General features: G+C 40.2%; 1 protein-coding gene across 4 annotated transcripts in view; it reads left to right on the forward strand.

The window, feature by feature from the left end:
- The first annotated feature begins 865 nt into the window (after nt 1-865).
- The window catches only part of CYFIP1 (cytoplasmic FMR1 interacting protein 1), a 129,542-nt gene continuing 114,559 nt past the window's right edge, over nt 866-15,848 (forward strand). For 3 of the 4 annotated variants that reach the window (XM_029950791.1, XM_029950792.1, XM_029950790.1), the window contains exon 1: nt 867-1,003. The gene's annotated coding sequence lies outside the window, so the exon portion shown is untranslated. Of the gene's footprint in view, nt 1,004-15,848 lie in introns of all 4 variants that reach the window. The other variant, XM_029950793.1, reaches the window with a different exon arrangement.

Below are 15,848 nucleotides of genomic sequence, written 5' to 3' on the forward strand. Positions count from 1 at the left end.
AAATCTTTTGTGGTTTTCATAGTCAAGTGGCCAGATTTGGAATACTTGATGCCCATCATTTTTGGGCATCCACTAGAACCATAGTGCGAGTGGGTGGGTGAAGGGTAAGTGGGGGGGGGGGCGGGGAATTTAGGGCCGTTTTTTCCCCTAATCATGCTTATAACAAGCTCACTCCATTCAGTTTCCATATGATTTGTTACTAAATTGGCCTCTCTCTGTCAAGATTGGGTTTTTTTTGGCAATTGTTCAAGTTTTCTGTCAGCCATTCCCCCAAGTCTGCACAGGCGTTTGCCTCTTTCTCAGAGGGAGATGGGTGAACAGAAATGATCACTGCAAGGCCTTTTGGGGTCATTTCCCCCTAGTTGGCAGGGCTCTGGAGGTGTAAACCTGTCGCACCCTGTACCTGGCCGCCTGTCGTGCTCTGGCCTGCGGAGCACAGGTGTGCGCACTTTCTACTTGGCGGTGCCGACTTACTGGCGCGCCCTGGGTGTCCCGCCTTTTAGTCTTTTCTGCAGCTCATCCACCCACAGCCTGATCCGGTGGAGCCCCGGAGCAGGATGCGGACCCTCGCTCCTTTTCCTCCACTAGCCCGCCGGCTCCCACGGAGGAGCCTCACAGAAGTGTTCCCCAGCGGTCCCACGCAAAGCAGGTGGCCCTCGAGGCTCTCCCTAGGAAGCACCGTAGGCAGCCGCAGGGCATCGCGGTTCCCTCCTTCCAGTAGATCGGCTTTGGGGGTGGGCAGGCCGGCTGGATCCCGGGCGGGGGAGAGGGGGGCGGTGGAGGGCGCACCGCGCGGGGGAGCGAGCTGCTAAGGCAGCGACCCGAGCGCGGAGGGAGGAGCGCCAGGAGGAAGAGGCCGAGCCGGGCGAGCCCCCGCCCCGGGAGGAAGGGGAGGAGGCCGGGTGTTTCCTGGCGCATTCCCGGCCCGCCCGAGTGACTCACTCAGCCAGGAAACTCCCAGGGCCCGTTTGGGACCCCCGAGCAGCCGCCGCCACGGACCCAGGTGAGGAAGGCTGCTGCCCCCGCCCAGCCCTTATAGCCCCTTTGGGGGTCCAGGTGGCCCTTGGAACCGAGTCAGGTATTGCAGCGGCGGTCCTCGGCCGGGGCCCCGTGTGCGGCCAGGACTTGGTTCTCCGCGGCGCGGCCTCCCCGGCGGCGCGGCCTCCCGGGATCGCTCTGGCCCTCGCGTGCCTGTTTCCGTGCCTTCCAACCCCCAGCTCCAGAATACCGGTCTGTGCGCTCTTCAACACCCTCACATTCCCAGCCCCAGCGCTCTCCGGCCCCTAACTCCTCACCCCGCGCCCCCGGCCCCCGCGCCCAGGCATTCCGGATCCTGAGCCCCCACCCCCACCCCCATCCCCCGCACGTGGCAGAGCTCAGTGGAAGGTATATTGGTGTTTTGTAATTATTGTTGGAAAGTAAGGCGCAGACAGCTTGCAATGAGATCGCGAGATCTAAACCAGTTTTTGCTCGTTTTGTGCCCCTATCTGAGGGAAGGAGGGAGACACTGGCCAAGCGAAACCATTTTGCAGAGTCTTGGAGACGAGTTTTAGGCTTTGTTAAGGCGCTGGGATTGTTACGTGGGCAGCGCTGTTCAGTACAGCCATACTGAATTGGGTATTTTAAGGATGAAATGCGTGCGCTTAGTTTGCAGCACATTGTGGGTGTGAGAGAGTAATTTGGAAATTGGTGTTTAAGGAGAGTTTTTTAAGCTGAGAGAGGCGTCCAGACCATCGTGTTATGTCTAAACAATACATATAGCAATTGCTATTAAACCTAGTTTTGGATGATCTGTGCTTCTGTGTGCGACTGACTTTGTAGTGTTTCTTTTCTAGTAGTAGAGGGTACTGTGTGCTACATTGGACAGTTTTTACTGCTTCCTGAGCCCAGTGGTATTTCTTGGCCTTTTTCTAATATTATTCCTTAAAAGATTAGTGATTGAAGCAGCATTGATACCTGGTACGTAGATCAGATTGCTGTGCTTGACATCTCGTCACCACCTCAGCGACTGTGCCAGACAATCCTGTCCAGGTTCATCAGCTTGAAGTGGCAGTTTCTGGTGCTGTGCCTGGACCATTGAGGGCCCCACCCATTCTTCCCCTTATCCTTGCGGGTTGTTAGTGGTTTTCCATGTGAAGTGTAGATGTGCAGGCACAGAGCTGAAAAGAAATCACGTTTTAAATAAACGGGGGCCACACCAAGTATGCATTTGGAGGAATTAAATAGGAATTTGGCACTGTTTCATCCCCTGCTGCTTTTTTCCCCCAGAGCATCATCTCTGTGACAGAGGTAAACAGAAAGAATTGTGGTGGAATACATTTCCTGTATTATTACATATATAGATATGTTTGTGTGCTGATAGGTCGCTCAAAGAAAAATTTCATCCTTTTTTTTATATGTGTTTATTTGGATTTATTTTTAAACTTACATATAGTAAAGTTCTCTTTTTGGTGTATGGTTTAATGAGTTTTGACAAATGCATAGTCATATGATTCTCCATCACAATCAAGATACGGAACAGTTTTGTCATCGTCCCAAATTCCTTCAGCTGTCTTTTTGTAGGCAACCCCTCCTCCCATTTTTAACTCCCGGTAACCACTGAGATGTTGTCCATTGTTACAGTTGTGCTTTTTCCAGAATGTCATATATGGCCTTTGAGTCTGGTTTATTAGTTCACTTAGCATGATGATTTGAGATTAATACATTTTTTAGTTTGTCCCCAAGGGGCAAAGACATGAAGGTTTGAAAAGTGTACGTTTAGGATACAACCTGAGAGATTCAAGTAATATTTATAAATTTTTTTTTTAATGTTTGTCTATTTTTGAGAGAATGAGAGAGACTGAGCATGGGCAGGGGAGGGGCAGAGAGAAAGGGAGACACAGAATCGCAAGCAGGCTCCAGGCTCTGAGCTGTCAGCACAAGGCCTGTCACAGAGCGCAAGGTCATGACCCCAGCAGAAGTCAGACGCTCAACTGACTGAGCCACCCAGGCGGCCCTCAAGTAATATTAAAAAAATTTTTTTTAACGTTTTTTATTTATTTTTGAGAGACATAGACAGTTTCGAGCAGGGGAGGGTCAGAGAGAGAAGGAGATACAGAATCTGAAGCAGCCTCCAGGCTCTGAGCTAGCTGTGAGAGCAGAGCCCGATGCAGGGCTTGAACCCACGAACCGCGAGATCATGACCTGAGCCGAAGCCGGATGCTTAACCGACTGAGCCACCCAGGCGCCCCCTCAAGTAATATTTTTAAATCATGAGAAGAATGACAAAACTCCTACTCATTAAAAAATGGAAACCATACAGAACTTTGTGTGTGTGTGTGTGTGTGTGTGTGTGTGTGTGTGTATTTTTTAAGTTTACTTATTTATTTTGAGAGAGAGAGGAAGAGAAAGAATCCCAAGCAGGCTTTGTTCTGTCAGTGCAGAGCTCAGTGCAGGGCTTGATCTCATGAACCATGAACTCATGACCTGAACTGAAATCAAGAGTTGGACACTTAACTGACTAAACAATCCAGGCTCCCCCAAAACTGTATATATTAAAAGTGAAATTTCCTCAGTACTTCTCTGGTACTATATAGCCTTTTCTGTACATATACATAGTTTTTGGGGTTTTTTTGTCTTCTTTTGGAAATATAATGACATTATGTTGTATATATCACCATACCTATCCATTTGATGATTTTGGTTCATTTAAAGATCTTGGAGATCTTTATTTGTTGGTATATTCAGTGTTTATACACAGATTTTCCTTCATTCTTTATAATATCTGTATAGTGTTCCACAACATGGACGTATTATAATTTATATAACCAGCCTCTTATTAATTGACATGTTTCATATTTGTTACCACCAAAAGCAGTGCTTTTGTTTCTATTTTTGTGCACATACTCAGGCTTATCATTCTGGAAGTGAGTTTGGGTTTAAATAATAGCATTTCTTGAGTACCTTTGCTCCAGCAATGTTCTAAGCTGGGGTTATTTTTCCTGTACAGGTCCAGAGAGTGAATATTTATCACAACTACCTCATTCCATTGTTGTAGCATCAAAGCAGGATAGACAATGAGATATAACGAGAGTGTGGTTGTGTTTCAATAAAACTTTAATTAGAGAAACACTAGTATGGCTAACTCTTGTTCTAGGTACTTTATATACTACTTATCCTTGGTAGGTATAGTTATTAGGCCCACTTTATGGATGAGAAAATTGACAGAGAGAAATGAAGTATGTGTCCAAGGTTATGTGCCAGGTAAGTAGCAGAGACAGACTTTGAATCCAAACATCTGACTGCACATATCAAGTTGAAAATTAGAAAGAAGCTGCCCAAAATACCTTCCCCCAAATCTTAGATCCTAGGACCTGACCCTCATACACACTTATTGAATCACTTGCTTATGATTCTTTTAAGGCACCATGCTTACTCAGGTAACAGTCCAGGAGCACTTGCCTCCCCACTCCTCAGATGAGCCAGTGTTCACTTTGTCCCTTTTACTGTGTGACTGTGTCCTGGCTTTTGATTTGTGTTTTACTAACACAACCTTATGGGGAGGGGGTCCTGTCAAGTCTGCTGCTTTGAGTGTTGATGTCTGCTCCAATAACATTATGTGAGCCCAGGTGGGCACATTGCTTGGCCTGCCTTGACTCTTTTCCTTCTTTGGAATCAAGGGAAAAGTACCTATTAGATTGTTATGAAGATCAAATGAAATAATACAGGAAAAATTCTGTAGCAGTTACTATTACTGCTATGTTTTCCAGAGCTTTTATATTGGAAAAATGTATTTTATAAAAGTGTGAAGTGTTAAGTAGCTAACCTGTCTCCTCTACTTTTATTGTTTTTGCTACCAAAATTTAGGCAGCTCTTAATATTTTTTGTCATTTTAATGTTTTTTTAATTTATTTTTGAGAGACAGAGACAGTGCGAGTAGGGGAGGGTCAGAGAGAGAGAGGGAGACACACAGAATTGGAAGTAGGCTCCAGGCTCTGAGCTAGCTGTCAGCACAGAGCCCCACCTGGGGCTTGAACCCACGAACTGTGAGATCATGACCTGAGCGGAAGCTCAACCGACTGAGCCACCCACGTGCCCCAGCCAGCTCTTTAAAAAGAACTTTAATTTAGTCATTTCAGTAAGGACAGAAAAAGAGATAAAAGGCATACAAGTTAGCAGGAAAAATGAAATTGTCCCTTATTTGCAGATGACACCATTTATACAGAAAATCAAAGGCATCTATGAAAAAACTATTAGGACTAGTAAGTGAGATTAGCAAGGTCACAAAATCCAAAAAGTTGACACATGTAAGTCAATCATTCTATATACTAACAATATATGATTAGAAAGTGATATTTTAAAATACCATTTTCAGGAGCACCTGGGTGGCTCAGTTGGTCAAGCGACCGACTCGTTGTTTCAGGTAAGGTCATGATCCCAGGGTTGTGGGATTGAGCCCCGCTGGGCTCCGCACTGGATATCGAGCCTGCTTGAGATTCTCTCTCTTCTCACCTCATGTGTGCTCTCTCTCTAAAAATAAACATAAAAAATAAAATAAAATACCATTTTCAGTAGTTTAAGAAGAATCAGATACTTAGATATAAATCTAAAAACACAGGATCTGTATCCTGAAAATGACAAAATGCTGATGAATGAAACAAAGATGATGTAAATAAATGGAGAAGCATACTATGGCCCTGGGTTGGAACACTCAACGTAGTAAAGATGTCAGTTCTCTTCAGATTGATCTGTAAGTTTAACACAAGTCCACTAAAATATCTCAGCGAAACAAATATTTTAAATAACTTTCTGAGGAATAACGTACATAATTTAGTTACTGTAAGTATACAGTGATTTATAGTAGATTTACAGGCTTGTGTAGCTATCACCATGATCCAGTTTTAAAACATACTTATCACCCCAGTAAGATTCCACATGATCTTTTATAGGTAATCCCCATTTCTAACCCTGTTCTAGCTCATTGCCAGTTTACTTTCTGTCTTATAGAGAGTTGCCTTTTCTGATCATTTAACATAAATGGAAGTATATAGTTTGTAGTCTTTATGTGTGGCTTCTTTCACTTAAAATACTGTTTTTTTGGGAGTTCATTTCTGTTGTAGCATGTATCAGTATTTCATTCCTTTTTAGTACATTTATATTGTTATGTAACCGTCACCACTATTCATCTCCAGAACTTTTTCATCATCTCAAATTGAAACTCTGTGCCCATTAAACAAAAACACCCCATTCCTATATTTCCTTAGCACCTGGAAATATTCACCATTCTACCATCTGTCTGTGAACTTGACTATTCCAGATATCTGTTTAAGTGCAATTGTGTAATATTTGTCTGTCTCCAGGTCTAAAGTTCTTTCTTGTCCAGCAGGAAAGCAGATGCAGGATTAAAATGCGAGCGATGGCTAATGTCCAGGAAAGGACAAAAGCCCTGAATAAGTGTCTGTGCTCTGTGTTTATTAAAATCAGAAGGCTTACAAATATGATGGGCATGCACAAAGAGACAGTGAATCTCTGAACATTAACTCATGGGCATGAGGGAAAGGGAGTTTTGAAGATATACAGTGTTAGGGGTTTGGATCAATATAAACCAAAATCCTGGCGCTGAGCAGATGGATGTTAATGGCAGACATGAGGCACCTTGCCTGTTTATCTTAGCCCGCCTAGGGGATAAGACAGAGCATGCAACCTCAGGGTCTATAAGGCACCTTTCTTTTCTAATCAACTCTGCTCTGGGCAGCTTCAACCACATCATCCTGTAGCCTTATTTACCTGTTTACCTAATTTGGTCCTTCCTTCCTGTGAAAGCGGCTTTGTTATAGTACTAAATTGGGGGACATTTTTGCCATGAAGGTGTAATCTTGCTTACCTTTGTATTGGGGCCTTTGCCCCACCCTCTCTATTCTAGGGGCCTTTACCCTCCCCTCTATACTGGGGCCTTTGCTCTGCCCTCTCTATGCTTATTTACCTAATCTTTTTACCCAAACTTGGGCATGAGCATCCTATGGCTTTGTAATTCTTTTTGCCTTATTAACCCATTAGTACAGGCTCAGGGAATTCCTAAGCTTATTCTCCACAGTTGTCCTTTTTTTTCTGGCTTATTTCACTTAGTAAGGCCATGCACTTGTATCATATATCATAATTTAATTCCTTTTTAAGGTTGAATAATATTCCATTGTATGAATATACCATATTTTCTTTGTCCATTCATCTGTTGATGAACATTTGGGTTGTTTCTACCTTTTCCTGTTGTGGAATGCTGCAATGAACTTGGGTATATAGGTATCTCTTTGAGATCCTGTTTTCAGCTCTTTTGGGTATATCCCCAGAAATAGAATTGCTGGGTCATATGGTAATTCAATATTCAGTTCTTTTTAGTAATTGCTGTACTGTTTTCCACAGCAGCTGCACTAGCATTCCCGTCAACAATGTACAAGGGTTCCAATTTCTTCAAAACCTCACCAACACTTGTTATTTTCTGGTTTGTTTATTTGGATAACCATCCTAATGGGTGTGAAATTGCATCTCATTCTGATTTTGATTTGCATTTCCCTAGTGATTAGTAATGTTGAGCATCTCTTCCTGTACTTATTTGCCATTTATATATCTTTGGAGAAATGTCTATTCAAGTCATTTGTATATTTTTTAATTACATTGTCTTTTTGGTGTTGAGTTATAGTAATTCTTTATATATTTTAGATATCAATCTTTCATCAAATATATCATTTGCAAATATTTTCTCTCATTATCTGGGTTGTCTTTTCACTACTACTGACAGAATCCTTGGGTGGGTATACTAGTTTTAACTTTCATGTCTAATTTATGTGTTTTTTCTTTGTGGTCAGTCTTTCAGTACATATCTAAGAAATCATTGCCAAATTCAGTGTCACGAAGCTTTTCCTATATATTTCCCGCTTAGAGGCTTTTTCGTTTTAGCTCTCATGTTTAGGTTTTTTAATTTATTTGAGTTAGCTTTTGTATATAGTGTAAGGTAATGGTCCAGTTTAGTTCTTTTGCATGTAAATATTGTTTCCCCAGCACCATTTGTTAAAAAGGCTGTCCTTTTCCCATAGAATGGTCTGGACATCCTCATTGAAAATCTTGACCGTATGTATATGCAAGGGTTTATTTCTGGGGTTTTCTATTCTATCTCAGTGGTCATTGTGTCAGTCTTTATACCAGTAGCATAGTGTTTGATTATTGTTGTTTATGGTAAGTTTTGAGTTTAGTAGGTGTGATACCTCCGACTCTGTTGTTCTTGTTCAAAATCTTTCGGCTATTCGGGGCACCTTGTAACTCTATATTAATTTAGGGGTGTGATTTTCTATTTTTGCAAAAAATGCTGGTGGTGTAAAGAGATTACATCAAATCTGTAGATGGTTTTGGGTAATGTTGTCATCTTAGCAATATGAGGTTTTCTAAATCATGAACATGGAATGTATTTATTTGTATCCATGAATATAGAGTGTATTTATTACTTTCAGCCGTGTTTTGTATTGTATGAATCTTTCACCTCCTTGGTTAAATCTACTCTTAAATATATTTTTCTTTACTTTTTAAAAATTTTATTTTAATTCCATTATAGTTAGCATCCAGTAAAATTAACATACTGTGTCATATTGGTTTCAAGTGTACATATGTTATTCAACAAATTTCTACATTACTCAGTACTCATCATGGTAAGTGTACTATTGATCTCTTTCATGTGTTTCACCCACCTCCCCTCTGGTAACCATCAGTTTGTTCTACATAGTTAAGTGTCTGTTTTGTGGTTTGATGTCTTTTCTTTGTTTATTTTGTTTCTTAAATTCCACACAAGAAATTGTATGGTATTTGTCTTTCTCTGACTGACCTATTTCATTTAATATTATATCCTCTAGATCCATCCATCTCGTTGCAAATGGCAAGATTTCATTCTTTTTTTTTTAAGACTGAGTAATATTGCATTTTATGTATACATCACATTTTCTTTATCTATTGATACCTATGGATGAGTTGCTTTCATAATTTGAAAGTGTAAATAATGTTTGCAATAAACATAGGGTTGCATATATCTTTTTGAATTAGTGTTTTCCTATTCTTTGGATAAATATCCAGTAGTGGGATTACTGGATCATAGAGTAACACTATTTTTAGTTTTTTTTAAGGAACCTCCATACTGTTTTCCAGAGTGTTTGCACCAGTTTGCATTCCCAGCAACAGTACCCAAGGGCTCCTCTTTGTCCACATCCTAACCAAAACTTGTTTTGTGTGTGTGTGTGGTTTTTTTTAATTTTACCCATTTGGATAGGTGTGAGGTGATATCTCATTGTAGTTTTGATTTGCATTTCCCTGTTAATGAGTAATGTGTCTGTTGGCTATCTCGATGTCTTTGGAGAAACGTCTGCTCATATCTTCTCATTTCTTTTCTTTTCTTCCTTCCTTCCTTCTTCTTTTTTTTTTTTTTGAAAGAGAGAGCATGTAAGCAGGAGAGAGGGGTGAGAGAGAGAGAGAGAGAAAATCTTAAGCTCAATCCCACAACCCTGGGATAATGACTTGAGCTGAAATCAAGAGTCAGGCACTCAACCAACTGAGCCACCCAGGGTCATTTCTTAATTGGATTGTTTGGTTTTTGGGTGTTGAGTTGTATCAGTTCTTTATATATTTTGGATACCAACCCTATATGTCATTTGCAAATATCTTCTATTCCGTAGGTTGCCTTTAGCTATGTTAATTGTTTCCTTTGCTGTGCAGAAGCTTTTTACTTTGATGTAGTCTTAATAGCTTATTTTTGCTTTAATTTCCCTTGTCTCAGGAGACATTTTTAGAAAAATGTTCAAAGTGGCCAGTGTCAGAGAAATGCTCTTTCCTAGGATTTTTATGGTTTCATGTCTCACATTTAGGTCCTCAATCTATTTTTGAGTTTAATTTTGTATATGGTGTAAGAAAGTGGTCCAGTTTCATTCTTCTGCTTATAAGACCGTCCTTTTTCCATTGCATTTTCTTTCCTGCTTTGTCAAAGATAAATTGACCATGTAGTTGCAGGTTTACTTCTAGGTTGTCCCTTCTGTTCCATTGATCTGTGTCTGTTTTTGTGCCAGGACCATACTGTTTTGATCACTACAGCTTTGTAATATAACTTGAAGTCTGGAACTGTGATACTTCCAACGCTGCTTTTCTTTTTCGAAATTGCTTTGCCTATTTAGGGTCTACTGTGGTTCCATATAAATTTTTTGGGTTTTTTGTTCTAGTTCTGTGAAAAATGCTATTAGTATTTGGATAGGGATTGCATTAAGTCTGTAGAATACTTTTGGTAGTATAGACATTTATACAATTTTTATTCCTCCCGTTCATGAGCATTGAATGTCTTTGCATTTCTTTGTGTCATCTTCCTTTCTTTCATCAGTGTTTTATAGTTTTCAGAGTCCAGGTCTTTCACCTCCTTGGTTAGGTTTATTCCCAAGTATCTTACAATTTTTGGTGCATTTGTAAATGGGACTGTTTCTTTAATCTCCCTTTTATTTATTTTTATTTATTTATTTATTTATTTATTTTAGAGAGAGAGAGAGATATCATGAGCAGGGGAGGGTCAGAGAGAGAGGGAGACACAGAATCTGAAGACAGGCTCTAGGCTCTGAGCTAGCTGTCAGCACAGAGCCTGACGCAGGGCTCAAACCCAGGAACCGAACCATGAGGTCACGACCTGAGCCAAAGTCAGACACTTAACTGACTGAGCCACCCAGGCACGCCCCTCCCTTTTTTTTAATGTGTAGAAATGCAATGGATTTCTGCACATTGATTTTGTATCCTGTGACTTTATTGAATACCCTTATGAGTTCTAGTAGCTTTTTGGTAGATTTCTCCAGGTTTTCTAAATACAGTTCATGTCATCTGCAAATAGTAAAAGTTTTACATCTTCCTTACCAGTGTGGATGCCTTTTATTTCTTTTTGTCTAATTGCTGTGGCTAGGACTTCCAGTACTATATTGAATAAAAGTGGTCAGAGTGGACATCCTTGTCTTTTTCCTGATCTTAGGGGGAAAGCTCTCAGTTTTTTTCCCATTGAGTATGGTGTTCACTGTGGGTTTTTTGTATAAGGCCTTTATTAAATTGAGGTATGTTCCTTCTAACTCTGCTTTGTTGAGAGGTTTGTTTGTTTGTTTGTTTCTTTTACCGTGAATGGATGTTTTACTTGGTCAAATGCTTTTCCTTCATCTTTTGAAAGGATCATGGTTTTTATCCTTGCTCCTATTGATGTGAAGTATCACATTGATTGATATACAAATATTGAACCACCCTTGTATCCTGGAAATAAATCCCACTTGATAGTGGTGAATGATTTTTTTCTTATCTACTGTTAGAGTCAATTTGCCAGTATTTTGTTGAGGATTTTTGCATCTGTGTTCCAGAGATACTGGCCTGTTTAAGTGTTATCTATCTGGTTTTGGTATCTGGGTAATGCTGGCCTCATAGAAGGAATATGGAAGTTTTTCTTTCTCTTTAATATTTTGGAATAGCTTGAGAAGAATAGGTATTAACTTTTAAATGTTTGGTAGAATTCTTCTGTGAAGCTCTGTCGTCCTGGATTTTCATTTGCTGTGAGTCTTTTGATTAATGGTTCAATTTTATTGCTGATAATCAGTCTGTTCAACTTTTCTGTTTCTTCTGCTTCACTTCTGGGATATTATGTGTTTCCAGGAATTTATCCATTTCTTATAGGTTGTCCAGTTATTGGCATATAGATTTTCATAATACTCTCTTAGAATGATTTGTAATCTCTGATGTCAGTTGTTATATTTCTTTTTTCATTGATGATTTTGTTTAGAGTTCGCTCTCTTTTTTAAATGAATCTGGCTCGAGGATTATCAGTTTTGTTGATTTTTTTCAAAGAATCAGCTGGTTTCATTGATGTGTTTTATTTTATTTTATTTTTCTTTCTACATCATTTATTTCTGCTCTAATCTATTATTGCCTCCCTTCTGCTGTTTTGGGGGTTGTAGGTTGTTTTTTTTTTCCCCTAGTTCTTTTATGTGTAAAGTCACATTGTTTTAGGTTTTTCTTGCTTCTTGTGGCATACATGTATTGCTGTAAATTTCCCTGTTAGAGCTGCTTTTGCAATATCCCAAAGATTTTGGATTGAGTTTTCACTTTCATTTGTCTCCAGGTATTTTTTTATTTCCTCTTTGATTTCCTGGTTGACCTATTCATTGTTTAATAGCATGCTATTTAACCTCAATGTATATGTGCTCTCCAGATTTTTTTCTTGTGGTTGATCTAATTTTACAGCATTGTGGTCAGAAAGATGTATGGTATGACTTTGTTCTTTATGAATTGGTTGAGATTTGGTTTGTGGTCTAATACATCATCTGTTCTGGAGAATGTTCTGTCTGTACTTGAAACGAATATGTGACCTGCTGTTAGAGGATGGAATGTTCTGAATATATCTGTTAAATCCATCTGGTACATTGTGTCAGTCAAAGTCACTGTTTTCTTGTTGATTTTCTGTTTCAGTGATCTCTCTGTTGATGTTAAGGGAGATGTTAAAGTCCCGATTTATTGCTACTGATTAGTTCCTTTATGTTTATTATTAACTGTTTTCTGTATTTGAGTACTCTCCTGTTGATTGCATAAGTATTGCAATTGTTCTATCTTCTTGTTGGATTGTCTCCTTTATTACCATATAGTCTTTCTTTGTCTCTTATTACAATCTTTGCTTTATTTTTATTTTATTTTATTTTTTTAAATGTTTATTTTGAGAGAACAGGGGAAGGACAGAGAGAGGGAGAGAGGGAATTCAAGCAAGCTCCATACCCAACATGGAGCTCGATGTGGGACTCCATCCCTCAACTGTGAGGTCTTGATCTGAGCCAATATCCAGAGTCAGATGCTTAACTGATTAAGCCACCCAGGCACCCCTATAGTCTGTGTTTAAGGTCTGTTTTGTTTGATTTTAAGTATTGTTACTCTGGTTTGCTTTTCACTTCTGTTTGCACGATAATGCTTCTCCATCTCTTCCCTTTCAATCTGCATATGTCTTTCAGTCAAGGAAGCATATAGATGGGTCTTGCTCTTTTGCTTAATCCATTTGTGTCTCTTGATTGAAGCATTTAGTCCATTTGCATTCAAAATAATTATTGCTAAGTATACATTTATTGCCATTTTGGTACTTGTTTTATGCTTGTTCTTGTAGTTTTTTGTTCCATTCTTGCTTTCTTCTTTCATGATTTGCTGGCTTTCTTTACTCATATACTTGGATTCTTTTCTCTTTATTTTTTGCATATCCATTACTGGTTTTTGATATGTGGTTATAATTAAGTTTATATGTAACATCTTAGGTATATAGCAGTCTATATTAAGTTGACAGTTATGTTAGAACCCATTATTTACGCCTCTTCCCCCAGCATTTTAGGCATATGGTATACATCCTTTTCGTTTGTGAGTCTCATAACTGAGTTGTAGAGGTACACTAAATTTTACCACTTTTGTGATTCCTACTTTTCTTACTCCTACTTATGGTTTTCCTTTCCACTCTAGAGTGGAACATTTCTTGTAGGGCTGGTTTAGTGGTGATGAATTCCTTTAACTTTTGTTTGTCTGGGAAACTCTCTCTCCTTCTGTTCTGAATGATAGTGTGACTGGATAGAGTATTCCTGATTGCAGGTTTATTCATTGAGCATCTAAATATATCACGCTACTCCCTTCTGGCCTGCAAAGTTTCTCCTGAAAAATCCACTGGCAACTTTATGGGGTTTTTCTTGTATGTAACTATCTTCTTTTCTTTTGCCACTTTAAAATTTTTTCTTTATTACTACTCTTTGCCATTTTATGTCTTAGTGTAGACCTCCTTGTGTTGATTTTATTGGTGGCTGTCTGTGCCTCCTAGATCTAGATTTCTGTTTTCTTCACTAGATTTAGGAAGTTTTCAGCTCTTTTTTTTTTTTATGGTTTTTATTTATTTTTGAGAGACAGAGAGAGACAGCATGAGCAGGGGAGGGTCAGAGAAAGGGGGAGGTACAGAATCTGAAGCAGGCTCCAGGCTCTGAGCTAGCTGTCAGCACAGAGCCCGACCCGGGGCTCGAACCCACGAACCGTGAGATCATGACCTGAGCTAAAGTCGGATGCTCAACCAACTGAGCCACCCAGGCGCCCCTCAGCTCTTATTTTTGAAATAAATTTTCTATTTCCTTCTCTCTCTTTTCCTTCTGGCATCCCTATAATGAGACTGCTATTACACTTGATGATGTTGCTGAATTCCCTTAGTCTGTTCTTATTTTTTATTATTGTTTTTCTCTCTCTTGTTCAGCATGATTGCTTTTTATTACTATGTCCTACAGGTCAGTAATTCCCTAGTTTGTTTGTTCCCTTTAGTGTATTTTTAATTTCATTTTTTGTGTTTTTCATCTCTGGTTCCTTTTTATATTTTCTGTCTGTTTTTTAAGGGCCTCCTTGAAGTCCTCCATTCTTTATTCAAATCCAGTGAGTATCTTTATGACCATTATTTTAAATTTTTATAAGGCATATTACTTATCTCCATTTTGTTTTGGTCTCTTGCTATAATTTTTCCTTTTCTTTAACTTGGGACATATTCCTTTGTCTCCTCATTTTGTCTAACTTTCTTTTTCTATATGTTAGGAAAGTCAACTCTGTCTCCTGCTCCTGAAAATAGTAGCCTTATGAAGAAGATGTTCTGGAGTGCCCTACAGGGCAGTATCCCCTGTTTATCAGAACATCACATTTCAGGGGTATCCCCTTGTGTGTTGTGTGTGCCCTAGTGTTGTGGCTGAGCTGCGTTTGTCTTCAGTCCAGTCATGTGCAGTGGTTCTCTTTGTCTGTTGTGGTCAGAGTTTGGTCCCTTTGTTGTTAGTGTGTTATTCTGGGCCTGTCTTGGTCTTTTTTTTTTTTTTTTTTTAAGTTTGTTTATTTTGAGAGAGAGAGTGGGGGAGGAGGGGCAGAGAGAGGAGAGCTAAAGAGAACCCCAAGCAGGCGCTACACTGCCAGCACAAAGCCTGAAAAGGGGCTCAAACTCAAAAAACATGAGATCATGACCTAAACCAAAACCAAGAGTTGGACAGTTAACCAATGATCCCCCCACGTGCCCCAGGGCTGTCTTGGTCTTAAGTTGCATCAGATCAGGAATTTGCCGGAACTTCAGTAGCACTGAACTAAAGGGTGCTTTCCCTGTATTTTCTCCTAAAGATCTTTCATTAGTGGGTGGGGCCTGCAACCTGACCAGATATCTACCCCCAGCCTACTGCTGGGACCACTGTCTGACTAGTGTGTGTGGCTAACTTCCCCTCTTCCTAGGCAGAGGCACTTTGAAGTGGTACTGGTCTCTTTGGGGGCTGCTTGCGTACTATTAGGCTTGTGACACCTCTTTGGGTGGGCTCCAAACAAGAGTGTAGTGGATGGGACAGTCCCCAGAAGAATGCGTGGGTTGGGCTCACAGTGCCTACAGGGTCCATACTGGTCCGTTGTAGGAAGGACCTGCTGCTGCTTGGGAAAACTGCTTAGGCTGGCAGGTTTGGTGATGATGGGTCCACAGAAGTGCTTGGGGGCATGGGTGGGGCATACTGTTAGCAAGCTAGGTGGAGAGTGTTGGTGCTGCACTAGTTCCCAAAGGTGTGCTTGTATTATATCTATGCTGGGGAGTGGGGAGAGTGGAGAATGGCACCCACCAGCTACTTTGTTCTAGAGAAGTCTCCCAAAGATCCCTACCCTTCTAGCTTATGTTCCAATATTAGTAAATAAATCTCCTTCCTGTATACCCTAGGCATTTTCCAAAACGTTGCTTCTCTGCTGTATCTCAGGAGGACTGTTTATTGTGCTTTACTTGAAGGGTGGGGACTCAGCTTCCTATTGCCCTCAGGCTCTCCCAG

This window comes from Suricata suricatta, chromosome 9 (assembly GCF_006229205.1).
Source record: "Suricata suricatta isolate VVHF042 chromosome 9, meerkat_22Aug2017_6uvM2_HiC, whole genome shotgun sequence".
Taxonomy (NCBI): domain Eukaryota; kingdom Metazoa; phylum Chordata; class Mammalia; order Carnivora; family Herpestidae; genus Suricata; species Suricata suricatta.